General features: G+C 45.5%; 1 long non-coding RNA gene across 1 annotated transcript in view; it reads right to left on the reverse strand.

Moving 5' to 3' along the window:
* The window catches only part of LOC148521624 (uncharacterized), a 39,018-nt gene extending 19,338 nt beyond the window's left edge, over positions 1 to 19,680 (reverse strand). The window contains exons 1-2 of the long non-coding RNA XR_015878809.1: positions 19,615 to 19,680; positions 18,304 to 18,377 (exon numbers count right to left, since the gene is read on the reverse strand). This is a non-coding gene — a long non-coding RNA (uncharacterized LOC148521624). The remainder of the gene's footprint in view (positions 1 to 18,303; positions 18,378 to 19,614) is intronic.
* Positions 19,681 to 20,249: the final 569 nt, after the last annotated feature.

Consider the following 20,249-nt stretch of genomic DNA (forward strand, 5'->3'; position numbering starts at 1 on the left):
CGCTGGCAACCCTATAGGGTTAGGATACAGACACATGTCAGTCGGGATCTTAACCCTCTCCCTACCCTAACCCTTCCTCCCCAGTGCCTGAACCTAACCTCATCCTCTAGTGCCTAAACCTATCCTCCACCTCCCCGCACCCTAAACCTAACCCTCCCCAAACGTAATTTTCGGAGGTTGGACCTTAAAAAATGCTATAATGCATCCCAGCCAATAAGAGGTGCTACCATGCTGAGACTTATAGTGCTATGCAGAAAAAAGGGAAAAGTCTAACCCCAACCCTCCATTTCTCAAAGTGATACCAGACTCTGGATCTTCATGGAGTCCACTATGATTATATCCGTCACTCTGTGGTTCCCCCCAAGTAGGAGGAGTCCAAATTTTCAGAAATACTCTATTATAGCAATTTCACTCAAAATATGGGACAGAGAGACCAGAAATTATAAGCTAATTTCTGAAGCTCCAGCTTTGATGCCAATATGGGACAACCCAGCATGTCCCAATGGCTATAACCATGCTCAGTTCTCAGTTTATATTTACAACGTTCTCACCTTCCTCATAGACCTCATTCCCCTCCGAGGCTTTTCCATCCTGTAGAAGTTCAATAGAAATACCTGATTCCTAGCACAGGACTTTTCCTATATCTTCAGATACATCATCTGTTTAATTCATTGTATAAGCAAGGTGGGTGACCACAACGCATTGCTCTGGAATCCTTCTGCTGTCTCCAATCTCCTTCTAAGGGGCTACTAACCTCCATCTACCACCTGTTACTTGCAGCTCATGCACCTGGAAAAGATCCACGAGCTGGCCTGGGAGAAAGACATGGGGAGACACGCGACCCCAGTTTATTGAATGACATCACTTCTTCCTCTTGCATACGCATGCAGGAAACAGTGCTAAGTGTTCTTCCGATGGTACCTAGGGCCTGATTCAGACCCACTCACAAGCGCTATGCGCTCGCGAGCGGGTCGATGTTAGGGCACTGCACATTCGCACGCCGGAGCCGGCTCCGACGTGCGCATGCGCGAGACCCCGCTAGCTACGGGCGCTCCATGTCTCGCACTAAAAGGGGGCGGCTGTCGATTTTGATCGATAGCTCGCACCGTTTTGGAGGCGTGGCGTGGGGGTGGCTTCACAAACGGAGGCGTTCCCATGCGAACGCCTGCCGTTTGTGGGCGGCCCCACTGACATCACCAGAAGCTCTCTGGGGCTTGCGGCCACGAGACCCTACCACAAGGGCCTCATCGCAAGCCCTCTTTCAGAGCGTCCGGCTCTGAATCAGGCCCCTAGTTCCCAACCGGATTCATAATATGTATCCAGAGGCTTCTGCTCCATGCTGGCGCAATAGTGGACAGGACGAACCCCTGCTTGACAGTATTTGGGACTACCCAAAACTAGCCCTCTTGTGGAGGAAAATACATTATCTTATCTCACACATTACTCAGATACATATACCTCACAATTCTTCTTACTTGCTTCTCCCCAGACCTTTCCATAACAACCCCAAACATTTGATTTGGCATATTATTAATGCCCAACAAACAATTATTAAGGATCTGCTATTGCACATCAGACCAAGAAGTATATAACAGCCAGATAAATATAAAATAGATAGATCACCTTACTTCTTAATGGTAGTCTATTTGAGATAGTAATGCATTACAGTATATCTCTCAAGGTGCTCTTCCCGATGACATGTATTCTTACAGGTATTCCTTCCATCCGTTGAAACCCCGACGGTGGAAGGTAGACCCAGGATATAAGATAGGCGTCGAAATACCGATGCCTATCTTTAGCCCCATGCCAAAATCCTGATGCCCGGCATCTCGAATGAGGTAAGCCGGGGATAGTTAGGTTGTAGCCGCAGGTGGAGGGTTATTTTTAGACACAACCTCGGGGGGACTTAGGCTTAGGAAAACCCTGTGGAGGGTTAGGGTTAGGCTAGGGGAAGGGGATTTAGGGTTAGGCACCCTCGGGGGGAGGTTAGGGTTAGACACACCCCCTCTGGAAAGTTAGGTTTAGAGTGTGGGAAATGGGGGTTAGGTCAAGGCACCCCTGGGGGAGTTTTAGGGTTAGGCACCATCAAGGGAGGGTTAGGGGAGGGAGAGGGTAGAGTTACTGTACTTACCAGTAGCTGTTGGGAAGGTTAAGGGAGGGAGAGGGCAGAGTTACCGTGCTTACCAGCCGCTGTCAGGAGGGTTAGGGGAGGGAGAGGGCATAGTTACCGTACTTACCAGCCGCTGTCGGGATGTCCTCCCTTCGGGCTTCCGCTGTCGGTATGAGAACCGGTGGCTATTCATCCATCAGTATTTCATACCGATTCCTCAATCAGCATATACAAATGAGTTTAAAAAACATACATAGATACATATTATGAATAATCCACCCTTAATGTGAATGAGCAAACTGTGTTAGAGTATCTAACACCGCCATTTGGATATAACCTTATGGGTTTAGATTTATAAAGGGCCTGATTCAGATATGGTTGGTAATGCAGTCGCGTTTGCAGTCGCTCTTGCAATAGCGGTTGGGGGAATATGCAAATTCTAATTTCAGCCTTTCTTTTGTACTCCAGTGTGCGGTGATGTGTGCGAGCCTTGAGACGCAGCAGCGTTCCTAGACAAGCCTGTGACACTCACATAACACACCCACGATATGGCCCCTTTTTGCGATTACTTAGTCACCTCCCAGTCTCTACCCAGAAATGTCTGGGGATCGCAAGCCACTTCTCAAGTGTTAGTGATTTCATATGCAATTGTGAACAGCAATTGACACTTGGTTTCATGCGTGCGCAGTAAGGGATTTCTGAACTTTCTGTTTACACGCAGTAGCAAAGAAACAATCAGATAAACTGCACTGACTGGATAGTCATTATTCTGGGAGTATATTTACTAAAGTGCGGGTTTTTAGAAGTGGAGATGTTGACCATAGCAACCAATCAGACTCTGCTTAAAATGTATCTAGCACCTTCTAGAACAGTGATTTTCAACCTTTTTTCAACTCTCGACACACCAAACAAGATTTTAAAAGTTTCAAGGCACACCATTAGTCCCCCACGGATAAAAATTGGTCCCCACATGGGGGGGGAACACATACATTGGCCACCACAGAAAATAAAAATAAAAAACATTGGTCTCCATTTAAAAAAACAATCATACTGGCCCTTACAAAAGGCAAAATAATATACATAAAACACAATTACAATTGTCGAAGCCGGATGATTGGCTGAGACCTAAATTGTAAAATTAAAATCTGTACGAAGCCATTTTATGTTGCCCCTGACGACGCCATCTTGCGTCGTCAGCCTGAAACCATTGTTTGCGATGATAATATGCTATTATTAGCATCGTGCGACCGCATATTGTTAAAAGTCCTACCATACCCCATACGCACATTAATCATACATATAATATACAAGATGCACAGCGCACAGTTGCGCTGTTTATTAAAACACTCTGCACGTAAAACGCACCACGCATGGTAGCTACTGTACAATACCCAGTGTACCGTGCTGTTAGGATTATTAGCGTCGTGCGTCTGTCACTGCCCCAGGTTAAAAGTCCTCATTATACAAATACGTACATTTATTACTACATATAATATGAACAACCCCGCAAAGCACGTACCATGGTGTACTCCACAAACACGTAGACCACAACGCATACTAGTGTCTTTTCTTAATATCCCCACACCGACACACTACATACATAAAGGTTCCCTAGCATTAAGGTTAATATTAGAGGTTTTACTTATTATCAAGTCTATTGTGAAATACATATATTTGGTATCTAAGGTTTAGTACATGATAAGCAGACCATGTTTGGTGCCTTCTAAACCACTGTTTATTTACAGATCTCCGGTTCCATCGGCAAGGAGATCACAACATGCGCCTGCGAATTATGGACCATAGAGAGAAAGGCATTGAAATGTACTCTGTAATGTAATGTTTATTAGCCAGTTTAGACTTGTTCTTTGGCGGGAAAATTGACACAAAGAGCTGTTGGAGGCTGAACTATTACAATACAGCTGACCTATGAACTGCATCGTAACAGAAGAACCAGGAGGAAGAACCAATGGGATTATGCCAACTTGTTCTATTGTATTGCCTATCTCTGCAAGGGTTTATATGCAAGCACCCTGGATCTGGTAGTTAGTCATCTTTTTTTCTGTTGGCTGAGGTTTCATAGTTGATGCTGGGAAATCTGGATCCAGAGCACATGCGTATGTATCGACTGTACTTTGTATAACCTTTGCGCTAATTGTATTATAGATCAAGGCGTGTAACTATATGCTTTTATGTGAATAATAACTTTTGTGTTTTGGAACCACACTCAAAGTCTGGAAAGCGATTATTTCATATGCGTACGCAACGCTAAACAGCGACTTCAGGGTATAGAGGTTAAATAGGAATTCATAGAATGCCCCCCCCCCAGAAAGCAAAATAAAACATACTGGCCCACAAATGGAAAAGACAAATCACACTATCCCCCACAGAAGCAAAATAATATACAATGGCCCCCACATAGACAAAAACAATCACATTGTCCCCACAGAGAACAAAATTATATACATGGCCCCCAGGGCCGGATTATAGGGGGGGCGGACTGGGCAGTCATCCAGGGGCCCCCACACATTAAGGGCCACCACATTGTGGCAAACATTCCCACTCTGTCTGGCTCCAAGTCTCGACTCCCGACATCAGTGACAACACACACAGTCAATGATGGACCGTGGCTGATAATAGAAGCCTCGCCCCCTAGCTAATATACTGCCGTGATTCGCGGGTGTATGGGTAGGGGGTGGAGATAATGCTGTGACCTGCCCGCCCCCATCAGAAGCCTGCCAGATGCTGCTGCAAGTCTGCAAAAACAGGTTAGTGTGTGTGTGGCTGCATGCTCTCTGTCCCTTCCTCTCTCTCTCTCTCTCTCTCTCCCTCTTCCCTCCTGTCCTCTCTCCCTCCCTCTCTGTCTTTTTCTCCCCCCCTCATGACCTCTCTATTTCCCTTTCTCTCTCCCCTCCCTCTCTCTCTCCTTTTCTATCTCTCCCCCTGTCCATTCATACCTCCCTCTCCCTTACCTCTATCTTGTTTTCTCTCTCTCCCTCTATTTTGCTGTCCCCCTCCCTCTCCATGTTTCACTCCCGTCCTCTCTCTCTCCCTTGCCCCCCTCCCACCCTCTCTCTTTCTATCTCCCTCCTTGAGCGGGATGCATGACAAAACACATTCGGGATGTGGTGGATCCCGCCGCTTTTCGCATGCATGTCGGCATTAGGTACACCGGTATGCATGATGAAGACCTCAAAGGACCGCTCTCTCACTGGAGGGACTTCCGGATCTATGACCCAAAAGCCCCACACAAGCGCCGCAGGGGTGCTGGGAGGGATCCGATTGGATCCCTCTCACAGCACTCTCCCAATAGAAGCCCATAGGCTTTTTTAGGGTAACGCCATTTTCACATCGCATTCCAGGGCCTGGTGCATAAGAGAAATGCGGTCAAACCCGCATTTTGGGTGTTTGACCGCATTTCTACCTTTGATGCATCCCGCCCCTTGTCTCTCCCTCCCTCTCCCCCCTCCCTTCTTCTCACCCTCTCTAACGCCCACTCAAAATCCTGCGTTTGCGCCTGGCAGTGTACTACATCATGTCAGCTATGCTGCCGGCAGTTGGTTCCCAGCAGTGTCGAGGATATGATGTATTATGCTGCAACATTGCAGGTCAGTGGAGAGAACAGATAAAAGGTAAGGGGCATAGAAGTCACTGCATAAGGCCATGGCAATGTATGCCTAGTTTCCTCCGGGGCCCCCACAAGCCTTAGTCCGGCCCTGATTGCCCTCACATAAAAAACACAATTACACTGGCCCCCACAGAAAACAAAATATTACATATTGACCCCCTACCTGTCCTGGGCATAGAAAGGAGCTCCCTGGTCCCTCTGTAGTACCTAGATGCCTTTTCACTGAACGGATCCTGACATCTTCAGTCCCTCAGCCGCGGAAGTGTGTGCAGGCTTGCAGCAGCCTGTCACATTCATTGCTGAACAGCAGTGAGCAGCACTGTGCGGGCAGGACGGCGAAGCGACGTGCGTGATCTATGATGTACGACCTGGGCAGCGCCTAATCCATCCGGAATATCCCAGTGCTACCCAGGCATGAAGTTAGGAGTTCAACTGCGAGGGGCTTCTCCGGGCGGCGATTCTCTGGCGGCACACTTAGGAACCGCTCGCGGCACAGCGGTTGAAAATTGCTGTTCTAGAAGATAGTAGCCAGAATCTGATTGGTTGCTATAGTCAACATCTCCACTTCTATAAACCCGCACTTTAGTAAATATACCCCCAGGTATCCCTTTGGTCTCCTCAGTGGGATGAAAAAGGGGAAAGACAATCTAGTGTACCACTGTATAAAACTTTAATACCTTAGAGCAGTGATTCCCAACCACGGTCCTCAAGGCACACTAGCTGTCCTGGTTTTAGTGATATCCATGCTTAAGCACAGATGGTTAAATCAAAATACCTGAGGTACTAATTAAGTCACCTGTACCCAGCTATGGCTAACCTTAAAACCAGGACTGTTAGTGTGCCTTGAGGACCGTGCTTGGGAACCCCTGCCTTAGAGGGCATAGATTATGCTCACATGAACCCATTGCAATCACAGATATATGTACATATTAGTCTACATGCTTCTACGCTTGACTGTCAATAGATCATGTGAACATAATACACTGTATCAAATTGTGTGCACAGATATTTAATAACACTATTAGTCACTTTCTTGCTGTCTTACGATTGAAAAACACCATTTAAAATAATCAGTTTCTCTTCAGAACTAAGGACGTGCACAGCCTGTCTGTTATGCATTATTAATCAGGTACATGTAGGAGCACTAAGGGGGCGTTGTCTCAGCTCTACACACTATTGATCCCTATAAGAAAAATCTTCTATGCATATACTGCAGGCATCCTTGCATAACTGCTGAGGGTGTAAATTAAACCGCACCTCTATCATATAAGAGAAATACATGTGAAAATGAAAGCCACCTACTGCCACTAATGCTGGCCATACACGCTACAATTATAATATAATAATATTAATAAATAATAAATAATATTAAATATAATTGTAGCGTGTATGCGGGCGACCGAGGGTTAAATATTGCTCGGTCGGGCATGCAGGATTGTCCAGCATGCCCGTCCGATGTTATATTTACCCGTTAACTGTCGGCCGCATCGGGCAGTGTACGCCCACCGCGGCCGTCGACAGACAGACATTTCCTGTGTTCCTTCCTACGGAAGGAACAGGGAAATGTCTCCTCCCCGGGGGCAGAGCGTGGATGTCGGGCTATACACTGTGAGATTTCTCTCACAGTGTATGCCGGCGACATCTGCGGCTGGCAGCCGGCCAGATAAAATGTCTGTCGGTCTGACAGACATTTTATCTGGCTGTGTATGCCCAGCATTAGCTTTATGGCAGTAATACGCTGTACTTTGTGCTCCAGCATATATCAGCTGCAGGAATCATGTACCCTATCCATGTCAGTGTCACTGGCATCACTAGGGAGCACACCGGGTGTCACCCGCCAAGGGAGTGACATCAAAATGCCGGCTCTTCCTTATGCTGGGCATCCACTATACAATTTGCTGTCAGATATCTGTCCAATCTGGCTGGTTGGAGTGAAAACTTGGTAATGTATGGGAGCAAATGACAATCGTCCATTTGCTCACAAACAAAGGGTGTACTAAGCTATGGAGAGAGATAAAGTGGACAGAGATAAAATACCAACCAATCAGCTCCTAACTGTCATTTAAAACACAGCCTGTACAGTGACATTTAGGAGCTGATTGGTTGGTACTTTATCTCCATCCACTTTATATCTCTCCAAAGCTTGTATGAGTCAATATCTGGTGCAGCCCTGCATCTCCGGGAGTGCTGGGCACACCCACAGAGTGAAACTCCCCTTACCCTCCGAGGCCATGACCCCTTTGCATGCATGAGCACCTCCAGCACGCACAAGGAGTTTATTGCCTGCACTGAGTGTCACCAACCACAGTGCCACCACTGGTCAATGTGACAGGAACTGGCATTTACATAGGATTATCATATTATCCCTTTAAACTAGGACTCTTCCACTCTGTATGATTCAAATCCACTATTATCAGCCTGATGACACAGACATGGGGGAGGGTGCCACTACATCTATGCCCAGAGTAGCAGTATTCTTATCCAATTCAGATAGCTATGGTACCCCCCGATTTGGCTTGCTGAAGGTATTTGGTGTTTTTAAACGGTCTCAATAGCTGCTAAATAGCGTTTTTGTATATGTGGTGCAGAATAGTATTCAGGATTTTTTTTTGCATAAAATAACTTATCCCAACAAATTTGGGGCACTTGAAAATGGGGCCAGCATATTGCTAAAGTTAAGTTGAAAAAATCGTGAAAAATCCACCTGCCGCAAGCACCTGCAATAAATAAAACACTTGGGGCATACTTGGAGACCCCCCAAGAGTCAAGTTCACTAGTTTTTAACTTTGTCCCCCAACATTTTTTTTATACACCCCCAAATTCAAAGTAATTTTTTGGGGTGTTCTTAAAAAATTTTGACACAGTTTACCTTTGGGGGACTGTCTGAAGGCTTCATGGGGGTTCCCGCAACATTGCACCCCAAACCCCAATTATGCACTTTTTTCCACCTCCTATTCATAGGCGAAACTTTTCCGCCTATTACATTGCATTGACTTTCTGCCTAGGCAAAAGTTTTCCAAATTGAATACGGAGTAAAGTCAAAACAGGCGAAAATGACGTCACACGTGGAAACGGCTTTTCACCTCAAATTGAATACGGCCCCATGTTGGAAACATTCTGCTAAAGAATGTATCTAAGCCAGAGGTTCCCACATGCTGCCCTCAAGGCATCCTAACAGTCCAGGTTTTTTTGGAAATAAATGCTTGACCACAGGTGACTTAATTAGTACCTCTGCCAATTTGATTTAACCGCCTGTGCTCAATCATTCTCTAAAACCCAAACTGTTGGGATGTCTTGAGGACCGCGTTTGGGAACCACTGATCTAAGAAATGATTGTAAAATAGGTAGGATCAGAGTTTCTCAAACTCTGCCATTACAGTCCAGGTTTTAAGGATATCCCTGCTTGAGCACAGGTGACTTAATTAGTACCTCAGTCAATTTGATTTAACCATCTGGACTGGATCTATCCTTAAAACCTGGACTGTAATGGCAGAGTTTGGGAAACTCTGAGGTACTGTAGGTAACTATGGTGGAGTCAGGCACGAGTGAATAGGGGCGTGGCCTGTCATGGGAGGTGTGGACGCGCCCCCTTAGGATAAAAAAGTTTTGCAGTGCTGCGTAGTGGCGCTGCGTGCTCGGGAGGGGGGTGCTGCGAACCCCCAACCCAGTGCAAAGCCAGACGGGGCATGATCAGTGTGATCGCTCCCCCCCTATAGGCATAGGAGACTGCTGCGGCTGCTGGGGAGTCTCCCACTTCAGCCCAGCTCACAGCAGCAAGTACTGGACTGCTGTGAGGTAAGAGGGAGGGAGGGGGCGGCGCCGGTCCAGGGCCCCCATCAGGGTTCTCCAGCAAGCCTGGGCCTGGGTAATTAGTACCCACCCCCCCCCTTCTCGGCATCCCTGGACGGAGTTTATCCAACCCTCTGAAGAGGATAAATGGAGGTGTTGCCCATAGCAACCAATGAGATTGTAGCTGGATATCATTTTATAAGTAAATTCTATATAAGTATTGCTATAATCTGATGAGTTGCTAGGGGCAACACCTCAACCTGTCCTCTGTAGAAGGTTTGGTAAATATCCTCTTTAGACTGTATGCATCGGTAGTACAGTATGCTAGTTATTATGTGTAAAAAATTGGCTACACAGTTGGACATACCCTATAACCTCTGAGCCTAGTAAGTAATTTAGGTCTCACTTCACTTCTCTTTAGTATTATGTTATATTTATGTTATATAATATACAGGAGCTGTCAACCTATCAACTCTATATGAGCACCACACTAGCTGACTGAAGCAGAATATACAGTATGCTGAGATGTGGAGTGCTTCATAAATCATGAATGATTTGCCTTTTACAGCTTCCATCAGGCAGCACTGAAGAGACATTGTGGTTTCTCTGTGAGGTATTCTGTCCTTCGGGGAGCCTGTAGCGTACCACTGCTTTCTATGACTGGGCAGCTGCAGAACAATTTCATATCTTAGTCTCCTTTTCCTTCCTGATCTATGCAGCAGCACTCAAAGTGCTGTTATCCCTATGAAATGAAACCCACTCCTAGGTGATGTAGTGTAACAAGACAGTAAGGACAGGTATTTATTTATTTATTTTGATACTGTACAAGAATTTGCACCATCCCCCGCTGAAACCACTGAAAGTGCAGACGCTTCACACAGCAGTCATTATGTATTCCTGTATTCCCGTTCTGCAGAATAACTGCGTCAGGAGATTTCTATAAGCTCTGCCCAGTGTAGCAGCCAAACTGAGAATCACTTTCTCACCCAACATTATTTAAATGGAACAGCAATGCACATTAAGAGTTGGCTAATCATGTCAGCTTTCTTTTCTAGTGATGAATTTGTAAAAGTTGAGGTAGCTATTAATGATAAAATTGCCTTATTGTTCAATTTATTGCAAAATTTAGAAATGGCATGTAGTATTAAAATATGTAGGGGCCCATTTATCAAAATGTATTTAAGGTAAAATCCCCGAAAACACCCATTTTCGGGGGTTTACCTCAAATACTAAGTATCCCCCGGATGTATTAAGGATGGACCACAGCAGGTATCTCCGATACCTGCTGTGATCCCTCCATTACCGCTGACAGCCGCCTCCCCCATAGGTTTCTATGGGGGATGCGATGCTGCCAGATTTACCAATATCTGGAATGCGATGCATTCCTGATATTGCCCCCCACAGCTAACGCTATCTGAAGGTGGCGTTAGCCGCTGTAGCCCATGGGCTACACCGCGCACTATTAGCCGGCGGAGGGATCCGCCGGAACCCTCCCCGGTTATGGCGGTTGTGCATATGCAGCCCACGGGACTGTGCATGCGCACCACCCCCTGTAGTGGCCGGCCGCTCTCTGGAGACATCGCAGGAATGGGCTCCTTTCGGAACCCGTGTCCCTGCATGTCCACGGATGATACATCCGGCCGATTGGATCGCTTTTTGCAATGCGATCAGGGGCGTTACTAGCATGCCCTGATCGCATTGCAAAAGCGATCAGTGATAAATGGGCCCCGTAGTCACTGTTTTTTTTTTTTAAATCTCAATCATAATTAATTTATTCTAATATTCTATGTTGGGGTTCCTTTCCGATTAACCATTGAACTGTCATTGAATGATTTGGTTGATGATTTGGCAAATTTGTCTAAAAATGTTTATGAATGCAATTAAGGGAGATTTAGCTCATGTCATTGATAGTGGTTGAAAAACAATACTACAATTTATCAGCTTCTATCAAGGACTAAGTGGAAGGGGCATAGCCAGAACTTTATGAGCCCCAAAGAAACATTTTTAAGGGGCCAGTGCCCCAATGCAGAGTCACCTCTGTCCACAGCTATTTTATGCAACAGAGTAGTGACCTAGCCAATATTATGTCACATAGTAGTGCTCTAGTTGATTTTATTAACCATACTATTGCTCTAGTTAATATTATGCCCCATAATAGTGCTCTAGTTAATTGTTATGCCCCATAGTAGTGCCCTAGCTAATGTTATGCCCCAAAATAGTGCCTCAATTAGTGTTATGTCCCATAGTAGAGCCCTATTTAATTTTTATGTCCCATAGTAGTGTTGATGATGTTATGCCACATAATAGTGCTCTAGCTACTGTTATACCCCATAGTAGTGCCATAGTTAATGTTATGTCCCATAGTAGTACCCTAATTAATGTTATCCCCCATAGTAGTGCCCTAGTTACTGTTATGCCCCATAGTAGTGCCTGTGTTAATGTTATGCCCCACAGTAGTGCCCTAGTTAATGTTATGCCCCAAAATAGTTCCGCCAATTAATGTTATGTCCCATAGTAGTGCCCTAGTTGATGTTATGGCACATAATAGTGCTCTAGCTAATGTTATGCCCCATAGTAGTGCCATAGTTAATGTTATGTCCCATAGTAGAGCCCTAGTTAATGTTATGTCCCATAGTAGTGTCCTAGCTAATGTTATGTCCCATAGTAGTGTCCCAGCTAATGTCATGCCCCAAAATAGTTCCCAATTAATGTTATGCCCCATAGTAGTGCCCTAGTTGATGTTATGCCACACAATAGTGCCCTATTAGAGTGCATCGCCCATAAAAACATTTTTAAAATAGGCTGGGGGTTTTTTCACCAGAAGATAACAGAAAAGCTATTGGGATATTAATTTACATAAAAATTAATGTAATAAATATGACATTATACTGACACTTATAAACACCTAGCAACATAATATGCCACTGCAGTAAATAGCACAGTAATACAGGAGTAGGGCCTGTGGTTCTGCAAATCCTGTATATAGTTCCTAATCAGTGCAGTAGAGAGCCCCCTGGGGGGGTAGAGGGTGCGTGACCTCGCCCATCCCCCTAAAAGGCAGAGGAGAGAAGACAGACAGCGAGCAGTCCCCCACTGAAGCCCAGCACACAGCAGCATGTGTTGGGCTGCTGACAGGTAAGAGGGAGGGGGGGTGGCATCAGACCCGGGCCTCCGCCAGGCCCCTCCAACATGCTGTTTGTTTTTTATTATTAAACTAGTAAACTAAATAATGGTAAATATGGATATTATTCAGGTTTAACTGAAATCACAATTGTTACTGTATCTCTTTTTTTTTAATGCATCCTGAACACTTCTGGGCAGTGAAAAAGGAAATGATGGACCTGATTCAGAGTTGTGCGCTAATCACACAGCGTCTTTGTACGCCGAGGCTGTGTGATAATATGCTAATGCCGCAGGAGGCGTCTTGTGTAAATAGACACCTCCTGCTGGCTTCTCTGATCCACTGCTGCGTCTGAGGACGCAGCATCAGATCATCTGCATGAACTTCGGTCATCTGAGCAACCCTTAGGTTACTCAGGATGACAGGGGATTAATGCTGCTGAAACCAGTGAAGCTGCATCCACTGGCTTCAGCAGCACCCAGAAATTGGGGGTGGGATGGTTATTGATGGTGCTTGGTTACATCGCTGCAAGTGTTGATCTGCTGGACTGATTACAGGCGCTAGCTTATGCTTAATAACACTTTGATCAAAATCGATCAGCTGATTTCCAAATGTGCTCACAATCACTCCTATCAGCCTTGTGAGTGGTCATCTTCATAAACACACTGGCAGACTGGTGTGATCTGCTCACTGAGCCCAAGTACCAAATGGACATATCTAATCCTATTTGACCAAATATAATGATCATCCTAACACTGCTCAGGCTAGGCGGCAGGAACTGACTATGTGGGGCTAGCAGGTATATAGCTCATTGACAACTTTCAACAGCTACATACTGTACACTTGGTTCTTGATAAACAACACTCATTGTAGCCTAGCTTTAAGGGAGCTGTGATATGCAGTAGTTAACAGGTCTCAATGTTGGACTGCAGCATAGTTTACGTTGTACCTTACACAGTACCTTTTTCAGGCTTTCCCCTAGAACTCCATTATATTGTACTGAGTTTTACTGATTGTGAATGCTGCAGGCGGCACTGACATTGATGTGAAGCAGATACTACGCAGAAAATGTGTGTCTACAAAATCATTTGTTAACGCCCTTTTTTGAACCCCCAGTGTCAGAGATGATTTACTATGCTTGGTTGACTAGCGTTAAATGACCATTGAACAGCTTCTATTGATGCCATTGTGTGCAAGCCCATGCTGTATATATGTTGCTGGCTCAGTTCTAGGATGTGTACTATAAGCCCATTGCTACCCAGTGTTAATTCAATAGTATTTAATGCTTCCTGGTGTGAAATGTACACTGCGTCAACACTTACACATATAAAATATACAGTGTGGATTTTAGCCTTAGTATTGCTCTCAGACTCTCCATTTTTCTTTTGTAATAAATCATTTACTGCTTTTCAATAGTTCAGAGTAGCTAAATGGATTACATTAATGACTAGACGCTTGCCTTAACACTCGTCCCCAGGGTACAACATTCAGGTCAAAGAAAGTACAATAAAGCACTCAAGTAAATATCCCTTAATTTGCAGTATTCTTCCTTTGTCTCTGTCAAGGTGGAGTAGGTAGAACACGGCAAGCACTTTTCATAGAGTAAAGTAAAAGGCTCTGATGAGCAATACATATTTTTTCACACAGGTATCACATTTCCTGGGTTTCCCTTAATAAATTGCAGATTATCATTCAACATCACCTTTTGAGAGACATGTTGCCATAGGGTTGGGTATGAAATCCCAGCTGTCAGGATGCCGCTGGTCAGAATACCGATAGCCATAGTAAGTATTTTCCCAACCCCTAACCCTCTTTCCCTACTACCTAACCCTAACCTTCCCCCATAGTGCCTAAGCCTAAGCTCCCCCTTCCCATACCCTAAACCTAACAACCGCTCCCCTGGCCTAAACCTTACCCTTCACCCCCTAGTGCCTAAACCTAACCTCCCCATCCCCCTAATCCTAAAACTCCCTCCCCGATGCCTAACCATAACCCTCCCCCTAGTGCCTAACCCTAAAACTGCTACCTAACCCTAACACCTCTATACTTACCTTCGGAGATGCCGACGGTCAGGATACTGGTGCCGGGATCCCGACCTGTTGGGATTTCAGCACCGGTATTTAGACCGTCGGCATCCCGCACGCTGGGATGCCGACTACATCCCGTTTCCATATAGGGCTTGATTCAGAGGCGCACACTAAGGGCCTGATTCAGAGGCACACGTTAAGTGACTGATTCAGGGGCGCACGCTAAGGGCATGATTCAGAGGCGCACGCTAAGGGCCTGATTCAGAGATGCACGCTAAGGGCATGATTCAGAGATGCACGCTAAGGGCCTGATTCAGAGGCACACGTTAAGTGACTGATTCAGAGGCGCACGCTAAGTGACTGATTCAGAGACGCATGCTAAGGGCATGATTCAGAGGTGCACGCTAAGGGCCTGATTCAGAGGCGCACGTTAAGTGACTGATTCAGAGGCGCACGCTAAGGGCATGATTCAGAGGCGCACGCTAAGGGCATGATTCAGAGGCGCACGCTAAGGGCCTGATTCAGAGACGCACGCTAAGGGCATGATTCAGAGATGCACGCTAAGGGCCTGATTCAGAGGCGCACGTTAAGTGACTGATTCAGAGGCGCACGCTAAGGGCATGATTCAGAGGCGCACACTAGGGGCCTGATTCAGAGGCACACGTTAAGTGACTGATTCAGAGGCGCACGCTAAGGGCCTGATTCAGAGACGCACGCTAAGGGCATGATTCAGAGATGCACGCTAAGGGCCTGATTCAGAGGCGCACGTTAAGTGACTGATTCAGAGGCGCACGCTAAGGGCATGATTCAGAGGTGCACACTAGGGGCCTGATTCAGAGGCACACGTTAAGTGACTGATTCAGAGGCGCACGCTAAGGGCATGATTCAGAGGCGCACGTTAAGTGACTGATTCAGAGGCGCACGCTAAGGGCATGATTCAGAGATGCACGCTAAGGGCCTGAGTCAGAGGCACACGTTAAGTGACTGATTCAGAGGCTCACGCTAAGGGCCTGATTCAGAGATGCACGCTAAGGGCCTGATTCAGAGGCGCATGCTAAGGGCATGATTCAGAGATGCACACTAGGGGCCTGATTCAGAGGCACACGTTAAGTGACTGATTCAGAGGCGCACGCTAAGGGCATGATTCAGAGGCGCACGCTAAGGGCCTGATTCAGAGACGCACGCTAAGGGCCTGATTCAGAGACGCACGCTAAGGGCCTGATTCAGAGGCACACGTTAAGTGACTGATTCAGAGGCTCACGCTAAGGGCCTGATTCAGAGATGCACGCTAAGGGCCTGATTCAGAGGCGCATGCTAAGGGCCTGATTCAGAGATGCACGCTAAGGGCATGATTCAGAGATGCGCACTAAGGGCCTGATTCAGAGGCGCACACTAAGGGCCTGATTCAGAGGCGCACACTAAGGGCCTGATTCAGAGGCGCACACTAAGGGCATGATTCAGAGGCGCACGCTAAGGGCATGATTCAGAGGCGCATGCTAAGGGCCTGATTCAGAGGCGCACGCTAAGGGCTGATTCAGAGGCGCACGCTAAGGGCTGATTCAGAGGCGCACGCTAAGGGCCTGATTCAGAGGCACATGCTAAGTGCGCGCAATGTTGATGTTCACATAGTTGAGAGATTATTTGCTACTGTCCATGCACACAATTTTCTGTACAGCCTTAAGGCACAAATGTGCTATTGGGTATGGAAGTGCTGGTAAAAGTAGTGGTCTGAAGTGAATACAAAAAAATCCATTCCATAGGGATGTTATGGGAGTGTCGTGGGCGTGGCTGCGTTTTCAGTGTCAATAGTGCAAGGAATGGTGGATTAGTGAGAACCACTGGTGGTGTTGCAACGGGCACTGAAAGTGGGACTGCAGTAGGGAGTGCACATTCTGGCCCATGCTAGTGTACAAGGGGGAGGCTGAAACTAGCATTTGCATATTATCACCGACGCGGCTTGGCGTTGACTGAGTACACCTTTCTGAGTATGCAGACTCAGAGCATCTCACACTAGGCAGAAAAGCTAGCCAGATGGGGTTTTTTTTGCTAATATGCCTCCTGAATCTCATTACATGGAATCCAAATTCTATAGAAAACAGATAAAGGAGGATTAGGGGGATGTACCAAACCTTAGGGCGGGATTTACTAAGTGCTGAAATGTAGTCAAAACTGCAAAAACCCTCATTTTTGGAGTTTTGGCCGCTTTTCCATATGTATCAAGCTCCAGAATGCGATGCATTCTGGAGCTTGGATCCAGTGGGTAATGGCACCTTTAGATGGCATTACCCAATAGAAGCCTATGGACTTCTTTTCGTGTTTCCCCCTTAGAGGGATCCAATCGGATTCCTCCCAGCAACCCCCACGGCGTGAGCATCATACTGAGCATGCCCAGAAGGACATCTGAGGGTCTTCTGGGTCATAAACCCCAGAGCCCCACTATCGCAAAGGACAGCTCTTACTGGGAGAGCTGTCCTTTGCTCATTTCTAGGTACATACCGGTGGATATTATAGCCAGTATGCACTATATTATTGCCAGTATGTACCATATAATTGGCAGAATGTATGGCATTGCGGATGCAGAGAGAGATAAAGTGGAGAAGTTGCCCAAAGCAACCAATCAGTTTCTGTCATTCATCTAGCACAATCTATGAAATGACAGAAGCTGATTGGTTGCTTTAGGAATCTCTCTCTCTCTCTCTCTCTCTCTCTTGATATATCTGTCTCTCTCTCTCGTTCTCTCTGTATCTCATCAATATTTGGAGAAAGATAAGCCAATAAGCTCCTGTCATTTTTCTTAGGGCCGTACTCATTTAGACGCGAAAAGCTGAAATCGGCGTAAAAGTTTCGCCTGTTGCCGCTTTTTGCCTGTTTGCATCTTATCTCCAAATTCAATTCCAGGATGTTTTCGCCTAAGCGGAAATTCAATGCACTGAAATAGGCGGAAAAGTTTCTCCAATGAATGGCAAGCGGAAAAAAGTGCAAAATCTCTATTTTGGGGTGCAAATGTGGGGAATTGATTCAGATCCCATTGGATACCCCCAAAGGACAAATGAGCCCCCCCCCCCAAAAAAAAAAGATTACCTCAGAACACCCCAATAAAGGCAAGTAATTTTTGGGGCAAAAATGAAAAAAGTGGGGGGACAAGGATAAAAAGTAGCGAAATAGGTTTCTTGGATGGGACAGGTGTTTTAGGATTGCAAGTGCATGCAGCAGGTGGACTTTTCAAAAGTGCACTTCTGAAACACAAAAATATGCTAGCACCCATTTTCAAGTACCCCAAATTTTACTGGACTATTTATTTTCCCCCAAAATACTGTTTTCTATAATTTTTCAACACTTTTAGAAATATGCTTCAAGAAAGCTTTAACACAAATTAAGGACACAAAGAACATTTATTACGGCTAATAGTACACATCTGTAATGATTCCCTGGGATAAATTTACTAAGATTAGAGATTGTCACGATTTTCAATGAGATTAATCTCGCCGGAACTCATCAAAACTCGGGTGATTTAATCACTTTTTATCTCTCAAATTTACCAACAGGCGATTTGAGGCTAAACGAGTTGACAGATGGTGAAGCAGAATGACATATCTCTCTCGAGTATCTTGTTTTGCAGGAGATTACTCACCCAAGATTTCAGTGTTTTCTCTCTGCAAATCTCTCCTGGGCTAGCAGCATGTACATATCAGTGAGATGTTAGTCCTGTAAAAATAGGATCAAATTCTTTAAAAAAAATTATGTGGGCCCCCCCCCCAAAAGCCTAACCAGCCCTGGACTTGTCAGCCTGTCCTGGTACCTAAAATTACGGGTAACAAACCGAGTAGGGTTCCACCGTAATTTAGGTATCAGCACCAGGCTGAAGGGCCAGTCCTGGTTTTAAATATAGGGGGGAAAAAATTGCGTAGGGGTCCCCTTCCATAGGCAAACGCGGGTGGGGTTTCCGTCTGCCTGGAAACCCCCCTCCCTAGCACATACCATGACTACAATAGAAATAGTAATGTAATAGAATTTTGCTAGTTCTGCATGTTCTTCACAGTATCACAAATGAAATAATTAGCACCACCTGTGGATCTTTTAACATGCATCAGTCAGTAATAAATAACCTGTGCACCAACTAGGAGATCTGGAAAACATTCACTGTTAGGGATGTTCTGCTATAGAGCCCAATATGTACATATATGTCCAGGGCAGTGCTAGGTTATTCTGCTGCTCCCAGACTCCCAGGCTTACTCTAATGCTCTGGAGTAGTGCCCACATCTAAAATACATACATTCAGCTCAGGCAGGATGGCCATATTGCCGCATTTAATGGCTTACTGTGATTGCTGGTCCTCTATATGCTGGGATTATGACACACAATACACTTTGTATGACGCATATTACAGCTGATTAAGTGCTAATTCTACCCTCTTCATGGACTGACCACACTCGCTCTAAAATCACGCATTTGGAAACCCCCCTCTAGAAATCCTGCGTTTGCCACTGCCTTATATTTAAAACTAGCAGTGTACCCAAAAAGCCCGAAGACCCTATTACCGGGTCTCCAGGGCCAAAGCATTCTCACCCCAAGTCGCTCAGGCCAAGCCGGGGATTGGTCCCTAACTTCCCTAGTACTAAAGGTGTGTGCACACACAACGATTTTTTGAACGATTTAACTATAACGACATCGTTATCGTTCAAAAAATCGTTCAGTGTAAAAGAATGAACGATGATCGTTCACGTTTGTCGATTGTAGTTTGTAGTTCAGTCACACTGGCCAACTGAACGATTTTCAATAGAAGTTGCAACATTTTTTCTTCAACACACAGGAAATTGTTTATTATGTAAAGTAAACCCAACTACTTTGTAAAACGATTTTTGTTCAACGAAAATCGTTCATTACTTACATCGTTGTGTATGTACGCACCTTAACACATTGTATAAATTTATCTAGGACTTACCTGTAATAGCGCCCATTACATGTGTGTACTGCAATGCATAGGACCCATACTAATTAAAATCACCTGGGGCAGGTAGGAAGAGTGCTAGCACCAACAGGTGTACCTTAAATACACACATACACAGAAAAAAAAGGAAAGGGGGGTTGGGCTGCACATCCTAATTCCTCCTTGTTTTAAGAGATAAAATCAGGTCTAGGAAGTAGTATAACCTGAAGCATATGCAGATGTCCATGGACAGATCAAAAGTGTTTGGTGAGGGAAAAAGGGTAGAAGAGTTAATTGGTCCACACCAGGGTGTATGAAAACCATTAGCAGAGCAAGTTAACATGAACGGAATGGGAGGCATGGGAGATTTGAACAGTGGGATGAAATATAAGTATTATTTTGGCAGAGACTTTTATTGTAGCATACAGTATGAAGCAGCAATCGCCCAAAAACATGGATCTATGGATGACGTTGCCTATTTGTGAACAAGCTCAGGAAAGTTTAAATGAATACTCCCTTAACTTTGGACACAGAAGTTGCTCATGTAAAGTAACATTAATGAGAAAAGTTCTGACCTTTATTTGCAGCCCCTAGGGAGACAAAAATCCCCAGAACTCTTCCACAGCTGTAGTCACATGGCAGAAAACGTC

This window comes from Taudactylus pleione, unplaced genomic scaffold (assembly GCF_031769625.1).
Source record: "Taudactylus pleione unplaced genomic scaffold, aTauple2 ptg000156l, whole genome shotgun sequence".
Taxonomy (NCBI): Eukaryota; Metazoa; Chordata; class Amphibia; order Anura; family Myobatrachidae; genus Taudactylus; species Taudactylus pleione.